General features: G+C 48.9%; 1 long non-coding RNA gene across 1 annotated transcript in view; it reads left to right on the top strand.

Moving 5' to 3' along the window:
- The first annotated feature begins 3,055 nt into the window (after positions 1 to 3,055).
- The window catches only part of LOC138565983 (uncharacterized), a 120,175-nt gene continuing 96,604 nt past the window's right edge, over positions 3,056 to 26,626 (top strand). The window contains exon 1 of the long non-coding RNA XR_011301754.1: positions 3,056 to 3,184. This is a non-coding gene — a long non-coding RNA (uncharacterized lncRNA). The remainder of the gene's footprint in view (positions 3,185 to 26,626) is intronic.

Genomic DNA, 26,626 nt, shown 5'->3' with positions numbered 1-26,626 from the left:
TAATCTGTCCAGGATCCCACTTTCATCCAGTGGCAAAAGCCTGGACATTTTGCTTCAACTGCCTCCAATTTACTTTGGTTCAAGGGCCTCCAGTTTGGCCACCCAATCTTCGCTCCCGGCTAGTGCACAATGCTGCTCTGCTGGTCAGTTTTTACATCCATAGTTTGGAGGGACCAGCTGTAGACCTGTACTGTACTGACGATGCTCTGTTATTTTGTATAACTAGCGCTTTCAGATGTGGGTACATTGTTTTAAAGGATAGTATATATTACTATCACCAACGTTTCTTTTCACTCAGTTAATTTACCTCAGAAAAACTCTTGACTTGCTCGAATTTGGAACTGTAGCCTGGCATGCGAACACAGATATCTGCAACACGTGCTTAACACACTAAGCTATCATCTTAAACATTGCGACCATTAAATGTATCCATAATCATGTCAACTCACGTTATTGGACGTGATCGATATATTTTCAAAAAAAGATGATACTTTACACTAGTTGTGCCATAGTGAACACAAAAACTGTACATAAAACAGTGAACACAGAACACATTACAGGATTAATTCCTCAGACGGGAATTTAGTTAACAGCCAGTCAGAGATTACGTCCCTCGACGGTGCATCATAGACTACCACAACGTGTTGTTCATATGTTGTCTTCACCCGTTAAGGCCTCTCTGAGCTCAGAAAGGTGTGTGGGGGTGGGGGAGTTCATGGTAATGCATCACCTGCTCAGGGCAATGTGAGGGGTATATGCCTTGACCACACACACTGCTTCCGACTTCAGCCTTTACGTGGAGGAAACCTAGTCCAAAAATAACTCCCCATCATTGTCTTTGCAAGTAATGGAACCCACACCCTTCAAATAACAATATGTCAGCGTCCTAAGAAGCTGTTCTCGGTAACATTGTTAGTTTAGCAACTGTGAAAGTGAGATACGTCCATAAAAACTCTACCTCCACAATCGTGAACAACAAAACAATATTACACGAAAAGGAACAAATGCCCTGAATGACAAGAAGTGCACGCTTCAAAATCGGGCCCTGAAAGTGGATACACAGAGCGTGACTCAGAGCACTTTGTAGGAGCAGCCGAGATCGTTGCTGCCACACCTAACCTAAGTGGCAACTAGAGAGACAGATAAGAAGAGGACTTTGGAGCCAGTGAAAGGCTGGCAGGAGACGTGCCTGGGGTGTGTTAGATCCTGCCTGGAGATGCCGGCCTGAGGCCCTTCTGGGTAAAGCCTCACCAAGGTGGCTCTTGGGTGCTGAGGGTTGCTGTCTGATATCAGCCTGCTGGATGCAGAATGGGTGAGGAATGACTGGCTGAGGCCTCCAGGGCCTCGAAACAAATGGCCGCTGATAGATGATGGAAAGTACGCATGGGCTGGCGCTCGTGCTGCCAATTTGCATTTTTTATTCACTGTTGTGATGCTCTGTGAGGTCACCGCACCGCACGTATGTGTGTGTGCATGCCTATATGCGCACGACCAGGGCACACAGCGCCCCTGCTGTGCCATCACAGAGTGATATGAACATTGTCTGTCTTTGGGGTGTCTGACTAACAAAAGGCTATAATGTATTTCATTTGTAGGTTTCTTGTAGAGTGCTTAAAACTGCAGTCTGGCTGGTTTAAGACACTTAAGCCTTCTGCCGACCCTTCCTGTCCGGTGAACTACCACCCTATCTCCATTGCCCCCTTCCTGGGCAAACTCTTGGAGAAGCTGGGCATCTCCCAGCTTATCCACCATACTGCATCTGTTGGTTGTCTCTACGACCACCAGTCTGGCTTCAGAGCTGCCAGAGGCACAGAAACTGCACTTCTGAACACCCAAGAAGACTTGCTCTCTAATCTCGATTCCAGTTCTCCTTCCATTCTCATCCTTCTTGAACTTTCCTCTGCCTTTGATACGGTCAGTCACGCCACCCTTATAAATCAGCTCTGTGACACCCTTGGCATCGCAGACCTGGCTCTGGACTGGTTGACCTCCTTCCTCTCTGAACAACCTTCCCAGGTTCAACTGGGCCCCTTTCTCTCCTCCATCTCACTCTCCACCTGTGGTGACCCTCGGGGCTCTATTCTCTCGTCTTGGTTTTTCAACATCTACCGCGCCACCTCTAGCCCATTTGATCTCTGCCTTCTCCCCTAACTTTCAGTGTTATGCGGACGACACGCAACTCTCCTTCAAGCTTCTCTCTTCCCCTCTCATTCCTGACTGTCTATCTGCTATTCAGGCATGGTGCGCTGCTAACAATCTCTGCCTTAATGCCAGTAAGACTGAGATCCTTCTCATTGGGACCCCAGCTCCCTCCATCCTTCCTACACTCTGGCCACTCTAAATGGACCCCCTATGATCACCCTCCTGTGAGGCATAACACCTTGGAATCATCTTTGAATCCTCGCTCTCCTTCTCTCCTCACATCACGGACCTTGCCAAGAATGCCCACTTTCGGCTGCACCTCCTCAGAGGCATTCTCCCTTTCCTCCCTTTCCTCACCTTCCCACAGAAACTCCATGTCTCCAGAGCTCTGGTCCTCTCCAGGCTGGACTACTGCAACAGCCTCTTCCACAACCTGCCTGACTCCTCCCATCACCCCTTCAACTAATCCAGAATAGGATTGCAACACTTATCCTTGGCTTTGTAATAGTATGCCAGAGGATTGGGGAGGAGGAGGGGGGCAGCGTTCACATCAACAATACTACAAATTAGCAGAGTATCCAGGGCCCATCCAAAGCCTTCCCCCTGGCAATAACGGAAGGCTCAGCCATGGAGCAAATTGAACTGCCCTTTGTTCTCTAATGTACAGGGATCATCCAGGGAACAACAAAATCTCTGGCAATCTCAGCGTCTGAGCATGTGTCACCTGGTTTTGTATCATGGTGACACGCAAACATTAACACCACCCCCAAAAACCTACAGGAACCCCCTATTGGTTATTTTAGGCATACTACCTATAGAACCCATTTACATCTGTATTCTCACTGGTCTTCCCATGTCAGGTGGCATCGCCTGAGACTTCCTCACAAAACTATCTATTACTTTGTTGCAGGGTCGCACGAAGACCATTGGCCTGTGCAACATTCTACACCACCCCATGATCTGAGCGTCTGGATTGGCTGGAGCGGGTTCCCGCAGGCCTGAGACCATGTTCTGTTCACAGCATTCAGTGTACCTTTTCAAGGTAATGAGAAAGACTATGTGTCCCCATTGTTGCCACGAGTCTGATCACCTAGCCTGAGAGAGTGCCTGCATGTTGCAGTTTTTGGTGGACAACGCATGTATCAATCTTGTCTGCTTCGCTGGAAACCGCTCGTCTTCTCACCATGAGTAAATAGCCATTGTTTGGCTCTGCTGGGTCACATGTGCTAGGACCACAAAACTCAGCCTTTCTGTCTACAATTATGAGGATTATATTCTGTATTTTGCAGGTGGCTCACCGTCTCAGGAATCAGGAATCTTCCATGCGCCCCTTGTCTGCGAACACCGTCTCTGTGCTTCGTGCTGAAGGATTTGCACTTTTCCCTTCATGTATTTGAGGCCTGTGGTTTTATGTGTATTCCCTACTTGAGGCCTATGGTTTTATGTGTATTCACTACAGTCATTCTATGGTTTCCCTATGTGTTCTAATATCTTCTCAGAGGTTAGTCACGCTAGAGCCCTATAGGTTCCTTATACGTTCCTGAAACTCCTTATGGTTAGTTGCAGTAAACGTGGTTGCAAGCTCGGTCCACGTAGGCTTGTCTTTCTTGCGTTTCTGCATTTGGCTAATGGAAAGGAAAAAGCTCTTGACAGTATGTACATGTATATGTCCTCTATCTATAGAAGGTGTAAGAATGTTCTTCGTGTATGTGTGTGTTTGTCTGCCTATCTTCATGCAGGAATGCAAATTTGCTCTGTGACTAACGCTGCTATGTCGTGTTGTCACTAGTGACATCATCACGGCTGGATCTTGTCATCAGTTAACCTGATCCAGCAATGAGACACCTGTTTCTTCAAAACCGTCAACTAGATAAGGTTTAAAGAGTCATCTGAGAGAATATCTATTTGCATATGTTGGATACACTTGCACGCCTGGTGATTGGCCGAACAGTGAGTTGTATCATTCGTTTCGAACTCCTTTGGGCTGACATTGGCATAGGGGACATGACAGCCATTTCAGGGACCCCCCTCTTCAGCCTCAAGCCCAGGGACCGCATATCTCCTGCCCAAAATCTCTCCACTTGCTCCTGGTTGTTGCGAGGATCAAGTTCCAAACCCTCTGCATTATCCACAAGACTTTAAGGAACCTGACACCCTGCTACATCAAACTCTCTCTCCCTAAATACCTCCCTGCTAGAGTCTCGGTCTTCTAGTTCTAACTCTCTGCTGATCAGATGCTTCTCCAAGCAGACAGTGGAGGGGGGGTAGATTTCTCTCCTCCGAAGGTGCCTTCCTCTGCAATGGCCTCCCTGCCCCTCTCAAACTTGAGACAGATCTACTTAAGTCCCCGAGCTGCTCAAGCAGCTCATATTCTCTTCCTCCTTCCCTCTCCCTTCCCCTGCTAAAGTTCCCCCTCTGCCTCTTGACTGGCTTCCTTCTGAATCTTACAGGGCACCTGGCCCTCCCCAACCACTTTACCCCTGCACTTGGTCTCCTCTGGCCCACCCACCTGTACTTGCCCTTCTGGGTCCCCTCCCCCTGCACTAGCCTGGCTGGACCTGCACCCCCTGAGCCCCTCCAGCCCCATTCCTCACACTTGCCCTTGCACTCTCTCTCCCCAGGCTCGGTCCACCTGACCTCCCTTGGCACTTGCTTTACCCTCGGCCCCCCCCTCCACTGCACTTCTGTTGACTGCAATTGCACAATTCGAATGCCACAAGACCTAGTAGGAGCGTTTCTGCTTTTGTCATCCCTGTTACTCCTCCTCTTGCCTTGTTGTGCCTTGAAACACTTGTTTATAGGCGCATTATAAAAACCCAATAAATAAAATAAATATGGACAAGAGGAATATTGGTTGGGAATGTGGATGTGTTACATTAGGAAAGGCAAGAAGGGGAAGAGGACGGGTGATATTGGAAGGCAAATGGGGGCAGTACAGTGACAATGAAAGTAAGCAGAATCTGACAGTTAAATGTTCTAGAGCAAAATGAGGTTTTATGTCCCGTGACTGTGAGGGGATGGAAAGTACCTTGTAGGCTGCTGCACAAGATACAGAGGGTAAGTGCAAGCGCACTGGGCAGGAACAAAACCACATGGAGGCAAGAACACAACCTTTCTGTATTCCTCGCAGCGGCAAGTGCAGAGCACGGTACATTGCTATTGTGAATGTGCCAAGCCGCGCTCTCTGGTTGGCTGTCCTATTGTGTGACAAGTTGGGTTCGTCCACCATTAACCATGACCTCCCTAGGACATGAACTCTCCTCTATTGGGCATGACGAGTCACTCACGGTTTCTCTTTCTTAGATTTCTTCAATCGATCTTACTGGTCTTCTGATGCATCTCGTTGGTCTTGTTGGATGCTCAATTGGTGCCTCTACGATATCATTGCTTGGATCACTCTCATGATTCGCCTCGCTGCTCTTTTCATCACAGCTTTCCTCTTCTATTTTGTTGCACATTTTGAAATGAGAAATGTTCCGAGTGACTACTCATCCAAGAGAGACGGCCATTACCATCAAGCCCTTTAAATGGGACGCAATCAAGGGATTTGGGTCAAACCGGGAGTCTGACTTTCTTTCTTGTCTTCTACATATGAGGACCTCATCCCCCCTTTGTATGACAGAGCTGTTGGCGTTCCTCCTTGCATCTGCCTAGCATTTCATGCTCTGTTTCTTGGAGGCAGCAGTATCGAACAGATTCTTCACATCCTCATCAGGGGTACTTGAAATGTGCGGGTGTCTCGTTTTCACTTTTCACCCACAGAGCAGCTCAGGGGGACATTGTCCTGTAGTTGCATGTGGCAAATTCCTGCAGTCTCAAAGCATGTTACACACTGCCCGATTGAGCGACATTGATCTTAGTTCATTTTGCTGAAGAACGTTCTTCCAGGGAACGAAGAAGGAGCCAAGTTAGGCTACTGCAACGCCCCGCTTCTAAGGCACATCATCCAAAAACCTCAGCAAACTGCAAATCACAAAAAAGAACGCACTTAGAGCTGCACTAAGCATTCCAAAAAGGGAACATATTTCCCAAGCAAGAAGGGATGCCCACTGGCTCCCAGTTAAAGACCGGATACTCTTTAGGACCCTATCCATCACACATGTGCCTCTCTCTCTCTCTCTGCTCCTCCTTACCTAGCAGAAATAATTCACTTTGCCACATCAAACAGACCCAAGCAGGCCCAGCAATCCGACCAGCTCGCAATCCCCACCTTCAAAAGAACCAAAGCTGGAGGCGCAAGCTTCCCTTTCTTGGCACCAAAACTTGGAATGTGCTACCACTATCACTCAGGAAGGAAACTTCATTCACAGCGTTCCGCAGAGCGCTCAAAACCAAGCTCTTGAACTATCTTTGCCTGCCACGTATGTATGTAAGAACAGACAGCTTCCTATGGAACCTTGGAACCTGTCCTATCCTTACCTTGTTCTCTGCAACTATATGTACCTCTGCCTGACTGTGTTACTGCATAAATATTTTGCCTCCCATTGTAATGTTAAGCAAAGCTGTCTGTAACAGTGCCACAATGCCTCAGGGCTGATAGGCGCTTTATAAATTCAAATAAATAAATAAAAATACTGAGATGTGAGTCCAGGGTAGATCCGGCATGTCCAAGATTTGGAGAAGTTCAGGATTACTTGCTCTCAATGTGCTCTGGCACAAATGACAGGCCTTAATTGTGCGTTGTACCATTTCATCTATTCCGGGGATCTGCATGGTGTCGCTGATTTGATGTTTGGTGGGCACCATTTGTTGGTGACCTTCATGCGCTAAATCTATGACCTGGTGTCGTAGATCTGTGGGAATTATAATTTGGTTGCCCTGCATGAGCTCTTCGGTTGATACTGACAATTATTCTCTCACCTGTTTGAATGCGCACAACTCTCCTCCTCAGAGACCTAACCAGTTCTCAAATCTTCCTTAGCATGACATCCTGTAGGCTGTGCTCTTTGATCATTGCTGGCATTATAGAGTTGGGCGGCCCATATTGGGTGAGAAAGTTTACGTACTCTTCGGCCATGGAGACATTTTATGAAGGATCCAGGAGTGGATGACCTAACATGAAATTCGCCAGATTATATTCTTTTCCTGGTTTGTGAATTATTGTGAAGTTGAAATCTTGTAGTCTTAGACGCCATTTCTCTATACGTGGTGGCATCTTGAACAGAGGATTTCCATATATGATCACCGGAGCCTGATGGTCAGTACCTATGGTAAATGGTTTTCCCAAGAGAAACATCTGAAAATGTTTGTAGGCCCATTTAACTGCAAGACCTTCTTTTTCAGGTTGAGAGTAACTTTTTCCACCTCTGACAAACATTTGCTGACATATGCAATCATCAGTGGGGGAGCTTCTTGCCCTGGTAGATGTGGAGCCAGAAACTAGCGTCCACCGTCAGTTCCGTTCATATGGTTCGGTTGAAGCACGTCATGTGTTCTGCCATCGCGAGGTCACCCTTGCTCTGCGTGAAAGCTTCTTTACACTTGAACGCTATTCATGGAGCAGGAGGCGAGAGCACAACCTTTCTTTATTCCTTGTGGTGGCAAGTGCCAAGCGCGGTACAATGCTCCTGCGTATGCACTCTGTGGTTGGCTTTCCTATTGTATGACGAACCGCGCTCCTCCATCATTGACCGTGTCCTCCCCAGAACATGACATGAGGGAGGGGCTAGGCGAAGCCATAGGTCCTAGTCATGCAGTTCTCTAAAATTCCCCTGCTGTGTTTCCAGAAATGATCACTGTATTCCCATGTTCTCTACCAAATGGATACATTTACCCCAAGTGCTGAGGTCTTATGTACATTAATTAGCGGGAGCATGCAAGGAATACTGCCAACTGCACATCCCTAAATTTACCTCAGCAGACAAGGCTTCTGGGAGAACAAATACATCAGCGTTTAAATAAGGTGACTCTCCCGAATGTGCATAGGCTGCAAAACCCAGGTCCTGGTCCTGCACTACTTTGGTGGCTGCACCATGTAGGCTCCATTGGATTGAACGCAAAGAAGGCTGCATTTCAGAATGTTATGGAAGCAGGGTTGAACATTCTGCCTGTTGCTTTCCAGGATTAGACCATAGCTGTGTAAGGAGGCTGGGGCTGCAAAGAGAGAGTTACTGAGCCTGGCATAGGTAACTGTAGGTCATGACAGCTCTCAAAGGTATATCACTGAGGCATTTGGAAAGTCCTAAATGGTCGCAGGTGCATTGCCTCTTAGTGTAGGGGGCTGTCTTGCTGCATGCAAGCGGGCTTCTGACTGTTGTCTGGCATAGACTAAAAAGTAACATTGCAATTACCAGATTAAATAATAGAGATAGAGATGTCTAAGAAGCTTAACACTATCTTTTTCCAAATCACGGTATATGACATTTACTAAGTGCAAAGGTGAATTTATGATCAGTAAAAAGCTTGTGCACATGAGAACTTAAGAGGTATTTCAGAAGATGACACAGGCATTACGGTAAGGCACAATTACTTGAGCATACCTTTTGCAGTTCATATTTAGAGGGTCCACAATTCATATGATGATCTCCCCACAAGTTTCCCAGTGCGTCAACACATTGGGATCTCCAGTTTCCCTGAGATCTAGGCCTGGGGGCCCTTCCAGTTCCTCTCCTGATACTTCCTGCAAACAGAGCGACCAGGTCAAGGCCATTACATCATGACAAAAACGGCAAAACGTTCATCCTGGTTCATCGAAGCTGGTATCTGGTGCAACCCTAGGAAGTCATTTGCTTGAATGATATCAAAATATGTGAAAAAAATTTCAAACAGTTTGAGAATATTTGGCTAATTAATTAAGCAAAATCGCTGAACTATTTTCCGTTCTATGGGTACTAGACCACCACTCTGTAAGTGGCGGGTGTGATGAACCCTGTGAAATCATCACTGAAACCGCAGTAGTGGTCTCCTCCCATATGCCCAGGGAAAGGCAGCCACTAACCGATCCTGACCCTTGGGGCGGTATCGTGAGGGAGGATCATAAGGAGATAGACATATAGAGGGGGAAGTGGTAACTCCATTAATAGACACACAATTCTTCCAGTCTCCCTGAAACTCAAATTGTTAAAATATTATTGGCTTATTGTAAAGTGGAGCCAAGTGTTGTGATCACTAATTCACATAATGTACATATAACATCTCCTGGTTCTGACAATCTCTATTGCAAAAAGTATTTAAAACATTATCACCTTGAGAGGTCTAAAACATATGTGAACTCCAATTTCCATAACTACTGAGTCAATAGGAAGGAAATGTGATCTTAAACCTAAAGTGCAATCTAGTTGTCTAAAATTGAATCAGCTCGTGGGACATTTAAACACAAAGGTTACCTGCAGCTGGAGGATCGAGAAAGGAAGTAGGAGAGAGGCTGCAGAGTACACGGAGAGGGAAGCGAGACCGGTGACAGAAGCAGTTTGCAGGAGAAGAGCCACAGGGAGAGTGGTGAATGGCTGCCTGCAGAAGATCGGCAGTGTTCTAGACTGAAGAGGAGAAGCTCCGGTAATGAGAAGGTGAGCGAAGTGCAGTAGGGTAAGAAGAGGAGAGGCCCTGTAGAGCTGCGTAGGTTCTGGCGGCAAAGGAAGCAAACACCAACGTGGGAACCGAACAAAGCTCTGTACAGGGGCGGAAGCCAGCTCTGTGAAAGATGCTTGCAGCAACAGCACGGTATACCGGTGAGTCAGCCTGAGAGTGAAGGGGGCCCTGGGATGTGCAGAGACATTAAAGAGTATTTGAAGGATACTTTTGAATATCGACCTAATAGAATTATAAAGAGAAGGCAAACATGGTACAATTTTCCTGACATGAGATGTCAGTTGGGGGAAACCTGGAACCAGCATTGCCATTAGCCAAAAGTCATTGTGAGAGAAATAAGGAGACAAGAGTTGTGCAGATCTCCTGACATGAGATGTCAGTTGGGGGAAACCTGGAACCAGCATTGTGTGAGAAACCTGAAGGTATCTCACCTGCTAGTCCCCGGGGATCTGTCATCTAGGTTGCCAGAACACGGCCATCGCTATTGGAACCAGTTTCTGGGGGTGGACCAGTGCAGGAGGATAACCTGTATGAGGGTTTTTTTTGCAGAGTGGAAGAGGGACACCGAAGGTGAGACGCGGTATCCCCTTCCCTGTGGCACCTTTTCTGCATCCTACCAAGAAGTATACTTGGAAGCTCAACCCCCCCACCCCCCCTTTACCGACACAAACACTTTCTCACAGAGAGTTCACTGTGAGCAACAACAGACTAACACCAGAGCCGTATACTTGACATGTCCCAACACAAGGATCAGGCAGAGTCAGGCATTCACTGATAATTACACACTCCTGTCTTCCATTACCCTTCCCCACATGGATAAAAGGCGGAGCATGAAAGCACACTCTGAGCAAGGCAAACCACATGAGGAAGCAGCAGTTCTGAGATGGCAGTTTAATACGAGGAGAATGACGGTGAGACTAGAAAGGGTTGAAAGGAAGGAATTGCACTTGGCCTTTTCCGAGGAAGAAACCCGTTATTTTCACAAGCCCTCAAGGATAAGAAACATAAGACCGGGAATTAAAGCTGAAGAAAGGTGCATTTTGTGTCGAAGGTACCCAGGGCTTTCCTGCATCGACGGCCGAGGCAGGGAGGAGCAATTGCCACTGTGGTACTGTCCTTGACTCTGAAAACAAAGCTGCTCCAGTGTAGCCAGCACAGCCGGTGAATCGAGTAGAATGATAGCTGACCAGTCTGTCTTAGAACCAAGGTTGCAAGTGGCAACATTGTATGAACAAATCTACAAAGAACAGAGGTTAAGACGTATGTGACGAGCAACGCACAAATATAACTAAGCATCCAAAGAGTGAGTGAAGTTTTGAAACTAAAGTGGAGACCATATGCAGATTGGTCCGGCGCCAAGTGGTTGCTCATTCGAAAGGTCTCTGTTAGGTGTCCTACTGAGAGTGTAAAACTGTGAACTGGGAAATCGAAGTGGTCCTGCAACGGGTCAAGCCAAACCCTGTGCACATTCAAACGTCTTTCATAGCTATTACAAACTGTAATTGTGAAAAGGGGATCTGAGCCCAGAAGAGGGAGATCCGGGGTGAACCGTGAGTCACCCGCAAAAAGGTATTGCCGTGGCAGTTTTTATTACAGTTTTAGTAAACTCCGGGGGCTTAGAGGTGACTTGATCTTGCGTAATAATGAAGCCTAATTCAAAGAGCTCCTCCTTCGCTTCCCAGGTGGTACTTGCAACCAAAGCTGAAGCAATCCACAATCTCACCGTCTCCGGGTGGAACAAATTCAGAAAGCCTACTTGTACTAAGTCGACTGTGGATACGTCAGTGAGCAAAGATGTGTCTTTAAAAATGTTCAGAATATTTGCTCGACACACTGTATATTGTCGAAAAGGTTCAGGCCGACATTTTACAATAAAAGTGAACTGGTCCTTTTTTGGTCTTGGGTTCACTTGTTGTATCTATTTTGGTCCGCATTAACAACCAGAGGGGCTGGTTTTGTAACATGCTGCAAGTTTGCTGTGGCAGATGCGTAAATCTCTTTTTTCTTGAGACGTTAGGATCTCTGCTATCTGTGTCATTTGGCATGAACAAGTCAGTGTAACGGAACCTCTCTTGTATATTCTTCTGGATTGCAATTAGATCTTCCTTTAGTTCCTTCATGATTTTTTTTGGTGGAAGGATTCAGCTGTGAGTCACACAGTGCTTGTGATTCTAAATAAGCATCCACTGCTTCACGAAACTCTTTCCTGCGTAGAGCTTGGTTCAGATTTACTTGTTCATCCCAAGACTTTACTCGTGGTGGCTCAGTGTGTATTTCGGCTGTTACAGGTACAATTGCCACTCCATTGTTGCTTTTCACGGTGGAGACCGATTTTTAGATATTTTGTTAACCAGTTTGTCTAGAGGTTGATGTGCAAGACTACCTCCCGCTTCCTTGCCCGTGACATATGGATTCATGTTGCTCTTTCGCATTAATTTATATTTATTTATCACCGCCTCACTTGCCATTGAAGGCCGAGTCATTCGTAATCTCTTAATGAATTGTTTAGTGGAGGAATTGGAGGTTATTTCAGAATTCTTGATGTTCTTTGTTTTCTTATTTCCCTTGGATTCAGACAGAGTTATCTTTTTAGAATAGGTTTTCAATGATTATTTTGTTGCTTTCTTAGGTTGAGTGTAATTTCAAGTAAAGGTGGTTGCAGGGTCACTCCAGGGGCCAGAGGCAGAGGTTTAGGACGCCTGGGAGTTGGGGCTATAAAGAAAACAAAGGGACAGGTGCAAATGGAGAGGTTCTCGATATGTGGTCGTGGAGAACTTGCCACATTTTCTTCATGTAGTCCATTTGAGAAACTAGCATGAAGAGATAGATCAGAAATGGATGTCTGGGCCAAATCAATGGGAGGAGCCCCACTGTTCATCATTGGGGTGGAGAAATTATTGTTCTCCACTAATTCTGAATCATCGGAAATTGATACATGGGTGACGTTGCGTGTCTGACAATTGGAGTTATCGCCTTGAGGACTTGGCGATGCAAGGTTTTGTCGTTTGCTCATATTTGTTGGACTCTGGTCTGCACCTGAATCTTGATCGCCATCAATTTTAGATCTATTTTGTTTGGGGCAAGACTCCTCTACAGATCTCAAAACTCGGGGCCGTTTTCTTCCACCTTCTCTTCTCTCCCGGCTCCCAGATTTGAGCCACAAAGCACACAGTAGTTCCTAATATCATTCATAACAAGTCTTTTTTCACCGCCGGGGACAGAACAATGTGTGTTTGGACATTTTTCTGCGGTAAGGAGGCACACCCTCCGCCATTTTAGAGCTAGTTAGCATGTCTGGCATATTGGTTTTTAAGGTATACATGCTAAAGCAGAAAGTAGCCTAATAACTTAGGACTCTAACAATAAATTGTGCCACTTATTAAGGGGAAAAGGGGGAAAGAAACAAAAGAAAAAAATAAGAAACAACAAAGATTAAGTTGAAAATTAAATGAAAATAAAATGGACCATACATTTAAAAGAAGCGAAAACACAATACAAACAAAAAAAAAAGATGGTAAATATGAGCACCGTGCCCTTGCAACACCCTCAACACCCGTGGATAGCCGTAGACAGCCCTTGTCAAAACAGCGCTTCTCAAAAAGCGCGCGCGCATAAAGCACGAGATTCGCAGACTAAATGAATTGTGGGATGGAGGGGCGGGCTCACGGTGCTCGAAAAACAGTCCTTTCTTTGTTTTCCTTTCTCTTTTCCTTTAAAGTCACACGGAGCACAGCAAACAGCAATGCTCAGCGGGGAGCAGCAGGACCAGCCATAGACAGCCCTTGTCAAAACAGCGCTTCTCAATGAACATACCTACGGGCCAACTGGTGCAGTGTGGGGGCTCGTTCATTATGGGCGTTGTGGCCCACGTGCACGTGTCCATTGGGCACACACACGCACACCTGTAAAGCCCTTAGTGCACCTGAGTAATGGCACAGTACAAAAAAGGTGAGAGCAGCACAGTTTTTGTGTAACACTCGAGGCACACTAAGCCCAATGCCCTGTAAAAGGCAAAGAGGCTGGCCAGCCCTTCCTTTGTTCGGATGAAGACTGAGTCTGGCAAGGCTTCCATGCAAACTGTAGCTTTGGAGCGAGGAAGAACTAGTTTGCAGACAAGGAGGGTGCTGTGTGAGGTTTGACAGAGAGTAGCGCCACTTGAATGCAATTTACTTGCACAGAAGCAGTTATCATTGCTGTCAGTCGCAAGAGAAGGCCAGGCGAGACGCTTCTCTCTGCACAGTTTGTTATCTTACATTAACTATGTAGCAGCCAGCAGCCCGCTCAAATCCTGGACACTGCAAGAGCAAGAGGGGCACAGTCGAGCCGCTGGGTGAAAGTAAACAAAGGGGGCGGGGAATGGAGAGAAATAGGTAAATGGCCACTTGATGTAAGCATAAACTGCCTTGCAACCAAGCCTTCTCACACTAATGTAGTGAAAACACACATACAGATTGAATTTATATACAAATAATGACAGTGGCCCTCATTACGACCCTGGCGGAAAGGGGAAAACGATGGCGGAAATGCAATACCGCCATCGAAAAGCGCTCGGTGCGACTATGACCCGTCACCGCAAAGTACGAAGCCATTAGCGACACCGTAGTGAACGCCAACGCTAACTGCACTAAGCACGCGCGCGCGCACCATGCCAAACCGCAAACACCACCATGGTGCAACGGTACGCCAATTCCGACCCTAGCGGACATGTACCTAACGCCATCAGGCATGGCGGAATGGACCATTCCGCCATGGCGAGAAATACGGCATCGTGAACCAACCGTAAATGGCCCACTGAGTGCCTGTACTCCACTCCCTGGCCACATTGCACAACTCCTGGCAGGCGCAATGTACTCACACCATGCAACCAGTGAAATCTACAATTCACCCATGCATGCCAACGTAGAAATGCATGCAGGTGTTCGAAGCGCCCCGTGAGTGGGCATCCATGTACGGCATTTCACCATAGCCGTACTGATGCAGCACAGGCATGTGAAGGTACAAGACATCAAAATGGAAATCAAGAACACATGACACAAAACAACAGTAGTCCCCCATCGCTTGCCACCAGCGCAAGGCAACATCCAAAACAGCATCCTGAGGGGGATTGCACCAGACCTGTACTCTTGCCAGTAAACAAACCAACCATCAGCAGAAGCATGTACCACACAAGTTGGCAGAGTGACTGAGCAGCCAGGCACATCCCAAGAGGGGCCGATGGGAGCTGCAGGGCACAGATGGCATGAATACAGAAGCTATTCCAATGGACATGACCCCAGTCCCCCTCCAACAAACGCACGCAAACACAGGCACCTGTGACCAGCCACATTCTGAACATCCCATCATACCATCAATCGACCTGGCTGACAGGCACCAGTCGGCCAAAAGCCAATCCCCCGCCCCTGAACAGCACATCATGTAAACAGTCACAATGGCAGCCCCTATCCGTGACCACACTGTGCTACGTAGGCAAAAGCGGCCAGTACTGTACCACACAACTCAACTCAGAAGGCGGAACACAATGCAGATCATCTCGCAATACATACCGCCACAAATCGAAAATCGCCACATCACCTGCAAAGAATAACGCAACACGCCAAATATCGGAATACAATTTAAATGCACATCCAAATGACAAAGGCCTCACAGCAATTTGTAAAATAACACCAAAACATCCATCATCACCGAGGGCTGCATCTGCAATAATTGACCAGCTTCCACTTGTGTGACGCCCTGTACCATCATGGCACACAGGGCCAACATCAACGTTCCAAAAGGCAACATGGAAGCGGCAAGAACCGCAGGTCCGTCCCATGAGGCAGGCACTAGTCCAGCTGAAAGGCCGAAATGTTGCACCTAGCCACCAGAACAGCGTAAGGGCATGTGGCCCATTGGCGATCGTCCCATAAGATCGTAATGCTGCTCCACTGATTCACCCGAAGCAGCAGGTGTCGAGAGTAAAAACCATCTGGAGGAGTGGCGTACAGATGGCATCTGCAATAGGGCAGGAGATACCTGTCACCAAAATGAAACACAAATTAACCGATTGCACTACATGACACATGATGCATCACTATCTTCATTCAACACACCAAATCCACACCCATATGCATGCTAGCCCACTCCAAATGAATATACACACCCCTAAATCAGTATCGATACATAACGAAACCAATCGAGGTTAATACACCATTGGCAACGTCGGTTACTGTGCATGCGTCCGTCAAGATAGAACCCATGACATGGGATTAGTAACGTGCCTAGACACAAGTGTATGAAGGCGCGTCGAGACAGGGAGGATCCGACAAGGGCAGATAGACGTAAGTCCCACTATGGCAGCCTTGCATCACATAGCGCAGGGGAAGGGGATTGAATCAAAAAACACATGTACATGGCAGACCCTAAATGGAATCATCTGTCCATGCATCCATTCATCATTCCCTCATCCCGCAATGAAAACGCATGAACATTCACTCACATAATATGTGAAACTTCCATCGCGTCTGTGCGTAATGCAGTCTGCAAAAACCACTGTGCTCCTGGCCGGATCTGTAGTGTCGTGAAGCTAGATGGACTTGGGAACGTCCTGCCTTATCGTCCACTACGCTATTGCGCATCCCATTCAATTCATGTCATTCATTGCTTGCTCGTTATGGGCCCTGTCCCAAGGACATTCAACAATAGAACGTTACATTTCCAGGCAGACCTGTGGGCGTCTCCTCACCGCTACTTCGCAACCAAAAATCCTGGCCTTCGAATTCCTCACTTGCAACATTACGTCGAAAAGGCTTCTGTGAACGCTTGCATTCACAATTACATCAATGTAGTGCGGCTGTGTGTCATAATGCTAACTGGCTGCAATCACAAATGGGACGCCACGCCCGTCGGTGAAGTACGATACTGTGCTGCATGAGGGTCGGCCATCGATCGAGCCCTACATACCACTGACTCTTCACAGGTATGTAAGCGGCTGCAATCATAGCATGTGTAACAATGGGAGCATAGCATGAAAATCAGTCAAAGTACATCACACTGCCATCGGGATTTGATACATGATTCCAATCCCAAGATGCCATGCGGCCAAATGCAGCCTTACGTGCGGGACGTGCTCGGCCAGAAGGGATTGCATCTGCCACAGATTCATTCAATCAGCACAGGTGGAGGCCATACAGGCCGACAGCACATATATAGCAGACCCAAACCCCTCCCACAACCACTCCCACTCCAAAATGCTACCGGCAGGACTAGCGATGTTGGGCCTGGGGCACCAGATAGCACTGCAAGTGCTACAACTACAAGAAGACGACGAACAACAACAGGTACAACAACCGGGCGCACAGGGGAGACGGAGGAGAAGGAGGAGGAGGAGGGCAAGGCAGGGTCAGCAAGGCCCACAAGCACTGCCACTACCACCACGCAGGCGGCCCGCAATCCCACGCCTCCGAGCTGATCCGTTCAACCTCACTGCTGAGCAGATCCACACCCTCTACCGTTTGGACCGGGACACCATAATCGCCATTGTGGACATGACACATGCTGACCTCGTGAGCATGATAGATAGCCCAACCGCCATCCCACCCCTACTGAAGGTGGTGTCTGTACTCCACTTCCTGGCCACAGGCACCTACCAGCACACAGTGGGACAGTTGCATGGCATTTCACAGCCACTGTTCTCACGGACACTCTCCCAAGTGCACGATGCCCTCCTGAAGCACGCCGACGACCACATCACACTACCACGCACGTACCAGGAGATTACCAACGCAAAGGTGGGATTCCATGCACTTGGCGGCATCCCGGGTTGCATTGGTGCCATCGACTGCACCCATGTTGAATTGGTTGTCCCACATGCCATGGAGGTCCAGTACCGCAACCGGAAACAATTTCATTCAATCAATGTGCAAATGGTGTGTGACTCCAACAAGATCTTTACGCATTGTTGTGCCAGATTTCCAGGATCTACCCATGATTCTATGGTCCTGAGGAACACAAGAATACCACGCTACATGGAGCGACACGCAGGGCACAGATCCTGGCTACTCGGTGAGTCTCATTCCATGCATGACATCGTGGCCCATTTGATGCGTCAATGACCTTGCAGGAGGGGGGGGGGGGCTACTTAGCACTATCATTCCACTGACACCCTTTATTCGTCCCATACAGGTGATGCCGGGTATCCACTGAAGAGATGGCTCCTTACACCAATCCGGAACCCACAGAACCAGCATGAGGAGGACTACAACCATGCCCACTCACGTAGCCGTGTGGTCATTGAACAGGCATTCGGCCTACTGAAGGCTCGTTTCCGCAGCCTCAGCAGGTCTGGCGGGGCACTCATGTACAGCCATGAGAGGGTTTCTAAGATGGTCATGGCATGTGTCATGCTGCACAACATGTGCATACGTAGGAATGTGCCCATGCCCCCTGACGCTGTACTGCATGCACCTGAAGATGATGATGATGAGGGTGGGGATGTGGAGGCACCCCAGGGAGTCCATGAGGCACAGGATGCACGTGCAATCCGACAGAGCATCATAGATGCATGCTTCTAGCAACCACGCATGGTGCCTATTACACGGAAAGGGGACCTGTGGCACTGTGTGTGTGTAGTACAGGCACATAGTGGACTGTACGCCTATGAAGGCCTCGTACGCAAATATCAATGTCCACACATGTCATTGGATGATAATGAAGTGCTGTATTGTTAATGTGATTTGATTCATACACCCTATGGACCCGCCACCCAGTGAAGCCCAACACACCCCCTCCACCCTACTTCCTCCCCCCCCAACACCAGTGTCCAGATATGCATGCTGCCCGTGGGTAGACGCTATTGCAAGCCCCCTCTACGGGTATCAGGGGCACCCCTGCCCGTGGAGCGCAGGTTCCTGCCAGATCTGCGTTGGGGGCTGCCCTGGACGGAACTTGCCACGGATGACGTCTCTGCCTGCTCGCGTCCATGCATGTCTCTGAGGGTTTGTGAGAGCTCCGAGAGCACACGGCGCACAGCAGCAAGTTCAGCACAAACGTCTTTGGACGTCGCATGCAGTTCCCCCCTCAGGCTCTCGGTGCTTTTCTCCATTTGTGCTCTCAGGCTCTCGGTGCTTCTCTCCATTTCTCCCCTGAGGCTCTCACTACTTTTCTCTATTTGTGCCCTGAGTGTCTCGGTGGATGTTTCCATGGCTGCCCTTGAACCCCCGCATTCATTTGCATGGTCCTTGAGTAGCGTGGACGCTTCCTGCTGTTGCTCGATCAGCAGGTCGAGGGACTGTTGCCTCTGCTGGGCCATGGACATTTGCGGTGGTGTGACAGGGGGGCTGCTCAACACATGTTGCCTTGGCACAGGACTTGTGGGGGTTGGCCAGTCGTCGTCTTCAGGGTGCCCCTGCGTGGTTTCGTCATGGTGTAGGGGATGGAACATGCAGGGGGATTGGGAAAGGTCATGGATGGTACCTACGTCGCCAGCACTGTTTTCCGTGTCGGAGCATGCTGGCATGACAGCTGTGTCACCTATGGTGCTGCTACCACCAGAGGCAGTGCCATCAGATACGTTCTTTGGGGGGACCTGTGGTGCTGGGGTTGTGGACTTGCTGGCTGCTGGGGTGCCTGTTGCAGTCCCCTCCAGTGTGCTGGCACTTGATTCCTGCTGCTGCCGTGTCTTGATCCTTGCACCTGAGGTGGAGGCTCTTGGGACGTTGGTCCTGGCCCTCTTTGCAGGCGTGCTGGTAGGGGTGTCCTGCAGCTCGTCGTTGGTATCGGACCCTGTGGTGGAGTAAAGAGGGGCGAGCGTTAGTTATGGGTCTGTCGGATTTGGAATGGCAACGTATCAAATGCATTGGGGTGGTACATGAGGCTGATATGGGACTGGGCCTTGGAGGTGGTCTCATTTTCGTGTGGATTGAGGATGCATTCATTTGGCTGCCTGCAGTTAGGGGGTGCATGCTGCACATGTAGGGGTTGTTTATGGCATCTTGATTCATTTGTTTATTCATTCTGACTTTTAGAGGGCGCTGTCAGGGCAAAGTATGTATGGGGTCACATGGTACTGCACATGTTCGTGGTTTGTGGATTTCGCATTGTTTCTCTTGGCAAACCTACCTGATTCTCCGGATGTCGGCACTCCTTTCTCCATCCCTCCGACTCCCTCTATGCTCTCCATTCCTATGGTGGAGGCGCAGATCTCCTCCCAGGGGGTCAACTTGATGGGCGACTCTGATCCCCCCCCGGTAGCTGTGGCGATGTTCCTGTTCGCAGAAAGTATGCTGCGTACGCGGATCCGCAGGTCGTCCCACCGCTTGCGACATTGCTGTGGCGTGCGGGGTGTTGTCCCCACCGCACTTACGCGCTGTGCCACAAGGGCCCATATGGCCTTCTTGTTGGCAAGGGCCGTCCTGGTCATTTGACTGGAGAAGACGACGGCGGCATTTTCCTGCAGGGTCTCGGTCAGCACGGTCAGTTCCTCTCGGGAGAAGTGGACCTGCCGCTTGCGATCACACGCTTTCTTGGCTACCTTTCCCATATTTATTTTTTTAACTGGGGTTGCTAACGGGTTGGGATGTGTGTCAGGGTCGGATTTTTAATGGTTGTGTTGGGATTCGGATTTTATAGTTGTGCGGCGTGCTGTTTCCCGTTCCGGCCACATGCTTTTACTTCCGTTTCCGTATATTTACGGTGCCCGTAATTTGCGGTGCCCGCTCATTACGGTGCCCGCTCATTACGGTGACCGCTAAGATGGGTGGCGGTATTGCACCTGGTGCAGCGTACGGCGGCGGTAAGGGCCGTTTTGGGGTCATTTCCGCCATCGCAGCCTTTCGGATTCCGCCATGGCGTAATGCTCGTGCCCGATGGGTCGTAATTAGCCGCACTTTGCTCCTTCGTGCAATGGCGGAAACGCTATTTACGCTGTTGCGGTCCGGTCAGTCAATTTCCGCAAGGGTCGTAATGAGGGCCAGTGTGACAGGTTCGAATCCTGGTCTCACGCTTAGAAACTGGTCTCCGGAATTAAGCGTGTTATATTATAACACTGCATTTCTGCTTTGTCATGTTTTATGTGAACATAAAATGCATGTGATTTCGGCTGCCCTCCGGTTAGAAAGAAGCGTGCCTTTATCATTAATTTTTTTAAACCACATACTGTCTGGTAGAGCTATGACAGGCCCATGACCGTGCATGGCTGCCCATGACAAACTGAAGCGGACCCATCAGGTAGTATAATTCGAAGTGGGGCAGTCGTATCCCTCCCCCATCAAAAACCTGTGCAAGGTGCCAAGCGCAATCCAGTTCCTCTTCCCCCTCCCCACAACAAGGTCCTTACAACCAATTCCAGGTCAAGAACCGCCTAGGGATATCATAGGGAATGTTGGTAAGCAGAGGCGTTGCTAGGGGGGGGCTAACGGGGCCATAGCCCCTGGTCTTTTGATTGTAGCCCCGGATAGAATCTCAGGAGCTACAAACAAAAGGCTAGCTAGCCCCGAGCCCCGACAGTCCCGATACTAGCTTAGCCCCGGGTCTTTTCCAGACCTAGCAACACCCCTGTTGGTAAGATTATATAACAGGTGAGGCAACGCTACCATTTTGAGCAGGGCAGCAGACAGGGCCAACCTCTGCTAGACTGAAATTGACTCGAGGGCACTGTCCCACACTCTCTGTGTTTTACGCGCATGGGAAGCCGCCATGTCATGCATAACATCGACCCCCAAATATCTGAAAGTCTCCAGGTGCCATCTCAATCAGACAAATGCATGCTGCTTCGACCTATAAGTTCCACCAATGGAAACAAGCAAGACTTCTCACAGCTTATACGATTGCCAGACAGCTCCACAAACTGGTCTATGACATCTAAAAGATGTGGTACATTCTCATCAGGTGAATGGACGTAAAGGAGCAAGTCATCCGCTTACATTCAAATCCTAGTCTCATCGATCGCAATGCCAGCATCCACATAATCTTTACTCAAATACACAGTCAGTGGCTCCAAGGCTAGGATAAACAACATCGGAGACAGCGGGCATCCCTGCTTACCTTTGCAAAGCCCCCAGACCCTAGAAATCTGCCTCCCAGTTCTCGCCCTAGCTCAGAATTGTGTATAAAGGAGTCTGACCAACCGTCGGAACCCAGGTCCCACACCCAAGTGCCGCAGGGTTTCCTATAGCCAATCCCATCTCACGGAATCAAAGGCCTTGACCGCATCTAGCGAGGTCACTGCATAGTCCACCCCAAGATGCCTAGCACAATCCATCAAATGATGCCGTCGTCGCAGGTTCCATGCAGTGTTCCTGCCCAGCACGTGTCCCGTCTGGTCAGTATGTATTAGGTCTCCAATCACCCTCTTTAACTGAAAGGCTAACAAGGCAATTAGGATTTTATAATCCCAATTGATCATGGAGAGCGGCCTTTAGGAGCCACAATCCAAAAGAGGCTTACTAGGCATAAGGACAGGTACAATTATGGACTCTCTCAGACTACAGGGGAGCAGGCCATCCGCATACGCTTCCTCAAACATTTCAAGATGTTTTGGCACAAGTGCTGCCGCATATGTTTTATAAAATTCCCCTGGCAGCACATCCGGTGTCTGGGTCTTCCCTGTCGGCAGAGACATTATTACAGACACAATCTCATCTACTGTAAGCGGGGCGTCCAGCTTATCTGCCCGCGCCTCGCCCAGTCTGGGCAGCCCTTTTTGAGTCAGCATGTCCTCAATGTCACCCGCACTGCCATCCGTCCCGCCGTGTACAAGTCCTCATAATAGCGGGAGAAGGCAACATTGATACCACATTGTGCCCTGATGACTTCGGCCCCTCAATCCGTATAGCACAAATAATTTCCTTTGGCGCTTCCTCATGGCATAACCACGCCAACAGTCTACCAGACTTGTCCCCCTCTGCGTGCAGCCTCCAAGTGTAATTTGCAAAGTCAAATTTGCTGAGGCATTCCCACTCAGCTGTACACTTCTGTCCCAGGGCAGATAGATGCCCATCCCTATCTGTCTCCTCCTCCTGGTCGCGCTCAGCCTTTACGATCGCCACTTCTGTGCTGGAAAGGGCCTCCAATGGTTCCTTCCGAAGCCCACCTATCTTACCAGTCACAGCCCCTCTCTTTACCGCCTTAAAGGCATCCCATACAGTGCCAGACTTTGCTACGCTGCCCGTAAATACTCTTTTATTTTGTCCTCTAGATATCCCCTATTAACCCCATCATGTAAAGCCTCAGCCCTAAGTCACCAGGTCAGGACTGGTGGTCTATGGGAGGTCATCTGCCAAATTGCAATCAGAGGGCATGGTCAGAGAGCAACCTAGCCTTGTAATCAGTGGCATTGAATTCCACAGTAACCTCCTGACCCATGAACATATAATCTATGCAATTGTGTATCCTAGAATGTGCCGCTTAATGTAAGTAGCACTGGTCTTCTCCATGGTGCCACCTCCAAATGTCCACTTATTCCAGATTCCTCAGTAAAGAACCCAAAACCTTAGCTGGAGGAGATGGTTTCCGGTACTTATCATCTGACTTGTCCAACCGTGGGTCAAGTGTACAATTAAAGTCTCCTCCTCAGACCCACGTCGCTCTTCTGAACCTGGTAATTCTGGGATGAAGAGCATTGAAAAACACTGTATCATTGTTGTTGGGGGCTTAAGTGTTAATAAGGCACACCTCCCTAGTTTCAATAAATCTGTGCAACAGGGCCACACTGCCCTCATCATCACACTTACATTCCAATAACTGAAAAGGGACTGAGTGTGACACCCATATTAGAACCCCCCTGTCATACGACGAAAAGGGAGAGCCATACAGCCCGCCCCCCTACCCCCCACTTCCTAGCAATCAGAGCTTGTCTATCTGCAGTGAAGTGCGTTTTGGGTAAGAATGCAATATGTACTCCCACTCTGACTATATAAGAAATCACTCTAAGTCTTTTCACATAACTGAACCCGGGGAGGGGGGGGGGGGTCCTTAAATCAGTAAAACGTCATGCATGGATGGGATGCAGAATAGCTCTTACGCCAAATAAAACCGACTCAGGAACTTGGCAAAAAGTCTCCTTTGACTGTTTTAATATCATTGTCTAAAACAGGGAGTTACAATAGACATCAACAGACTTTTGCTTAAGTTCTCTCAAAACATTTAATAAAAAACATTTATAAAGCAAAAATTCATCATACGTGACATCATACTACGTGGCAAATAAGAGAAACCTACAGGGGGTTGTAATACGCTCAAAGTGAACATCTAAGTATACTTTCTATATACGGACGAATTGTGATTGGGTCTCTACAGTCAGGTGGACAACTTATGCCCACCCCTAGTGCAAGTCATCCTCATCAGTTATTAACACGAGATGATTCAGCGTCTCACGGTTATGTTTCTTTTCAGATAGATAACCAGTTCTTGGCCGTTTCATCTTTTGACACCATGCCAGACAGCTCTTCCAGGCCTTTCCATGCTTTAACTTCATGTTGCTGCGACACAACTTTTCCGATCATTCCTACTTTGTGGGTCCGAGCTTACTAAACATCTGACACTGATGTCCAGCTTCTATATCATGGCAGCACCGCCTGCAGTCTATTCACTATGTATTGCTAGCCTTTATTATTAAAGCTAGCCTTTATGATTACTTATTATATTACTTAGTTTACTTGCATTGCTGCATCGCTGCATTGCTGAATCTGTACAATTATTAAACGGCTTGCATTTTCTGCAGTGTTACTCACATGTGAAATCTTCATTACGCATATCAAAGGTTACTTGATTCTTTATTTCGTCATCAGATTCCATAAAGTCTATACATCTTCTTAGCCATTCTTCTGAGTGCGTCACGCTTGCTTCTTGTGACGTCACCAACTTCTCTTTCTTTCATCTTCATATTCCTTCGGGGATCTCTTCCAAGAGATTGTCATCTCTACAGGGAATTATCATATAGGGTTTTCTCAATGGATACCTTTTCTCTGTGGAAAAGGCACAATCACTGGTGTTGTGCATGTCGCAACTTCTGGCTTCCAGCATATAGGAAGGATGGGGGTGGCACTTCCTGCAGAGGCATTCAGCTGCTCCTCTACATAACTATTGAGGGCCCTGACATTCCAGGTGATGATGTTCAGGTTGCTAACCATCCGGGACCCGATTGTCCCCACTGACCCATCCCCACACCACAGCAAAGACCTCACCCTCCATTCACCTCCCAGGAACTCTGTAGAGACCCTTGCCCATTGTTGCGGTGCCATTAATGCGCACTGGGATGTCTGCACCTTAGAGGCCCTACCCACCAGGCTACTTGCTCCCTTTGTGCTCTGCCCCCCAATACTGCCTATAGTACTTAGCAAAACAATAACAACAAGCGCAACAACAATTGCACTCTCTGAATAACAATAGAACAAACAAAACCAGGGAGAATCCAACATTAGCCCCTCTCCCAACCCAGAAACCAAAGACACAATAGCATGACGTACACTCAGGCCCCACTGCTTCTCCCGCTCCCTACCCCCCAGCCTAGGGCAATGCGCAGTGCCATACAACGGGCATCAGAAATAACGTCTATTGGAGTGTCCCAGGGGACAATGCAGGCGGCCACCCGCGTCTGCGGTGATCCCAGGGACTCTCAACAGGTGGCTCCAACACATTGTTACACAGACATTTCCCTGTGCCATTGTCATGTAGGCAGTGATCTCTCCTTCTTCAGCATCACAGTATCATGGGGCGTTATTCCCTCTCTCCAGGAGCTCTGCAATTCCCATTGCGTCCATCCAGGAGTGTGCCGCAGTGGTATCCTCGAAAAAGTGGGACTGGCCATTGTGAAGCACCTTGAGCTTCACCAGGGAGATGAGCATGTATCCAATGTTTGTTCTGCACAGCCGTTCTTTAGTAGGGCCGAACATGGCCCTACGCTTCTGCACCAACATAGTGTAATCGGGATATATCACTAACTTTGCTGACTGACGCACAATGCTCCCCCCAGCCCTGGAAAAAGCCACGGATTCAGTCTCTATCTTTGAAGTTATTGAAATCTTCACAATCAGGGGCCTCAGGTGGCTCTCGGGGATGGTCTCTGGGCAAATGACCTGTGGGCTCTCTCCACTGTGAAGCCTTGTGTCAGCGTCCCAGGGCCCACTTCCTGCAAGAGTAGATTTTGGACATAGGTGGTCGGGTCGTTCCCTTCCTCCCCTTCAGGCAGCCCAAGGATTCTGATGTTGTTCCTCCGGGCCTGACCCTCAGAATCTTCCACCTGGTGCTCTAGGATATTCACTCTGTTTATCAGCTCGGACACCTGCCCTTGGACAGCAGTAATATTAGATGTGTTGTCACACCCCTGTGTTTCCACCATACCCAATCGGTCAGACAGTGACCGCACGTCTTGTATCTACAGTCCCACATCCACCATAACTGCATCCACTTTCTGTTCCAGTCATGTCTTCAAGGATGCAATGGCTGCAAGGATATGATTCTCTTCTTGCTGTCATGTCACGCGGGAGACTGGGGTCTGCCGCTCCCATTTCCTCCTGGCGAGTCTACCCGCGCGTTCGCGTCGGGGGACTCGCCGGGAGGGGAGCGACGGGTTACGGGGCCGGCGGCCTTCGGCGCATGCGCGGAGGCCCTCTCTCTCGGTTCCGCGCATGCGCCGTGGGGGCTTGCCTCCCAAGCCTCGTTATGGGTTCGCCGGCGCCCGGAAACGGAACGGTTTGCGTTCCAGGCCTCTCGGGCGCCGGCGGCCCATAAAAGAGGCCGCGAGTCAAAGCGGGTCGCGTCTCAACGCGGTTCGCTTTGCTCACCTCGTTGTTCCTGCCCTGCCCTTACCTGTGGCCTGTCCTGGGCCTGCCTCCAGTCCTTACCTGTGGCCTGTCCTGGGCCTGCCTGCCTCCAGTCCTTACCTGTGGCCTGTTCTGGGCCTGCCTTACCTGTGGCCTGTCCTGGGCCTGCCTGCCTCCAGTCCTTACCTGTGGCCTGTCCTGGGCCTGCCTGCCTCCAGTCC

The sequence above is a fragment of the Ambystoma mexicanum genome, chromosome 2p, assembly GCF_040938575.1.
Source record: "Ambystoma mexicanum isolate Mex_15411 chromosome 2p, UKY_AmexF1_1, whole genome shotgun sequence".
Classification (NCBI taxonomy): domain Eukaryota; kingdom Metazoa; phylum Chordata; class Amphibia; order Caudata; family Ambystomatidae; genus Ambystoma; species Ambystoma mexicanum.
The sequence above is the reverse complement of the archived record's forward strand: the minus strand, read 5'-3'. Positions and strand labels throughout refer to the sequence as shown.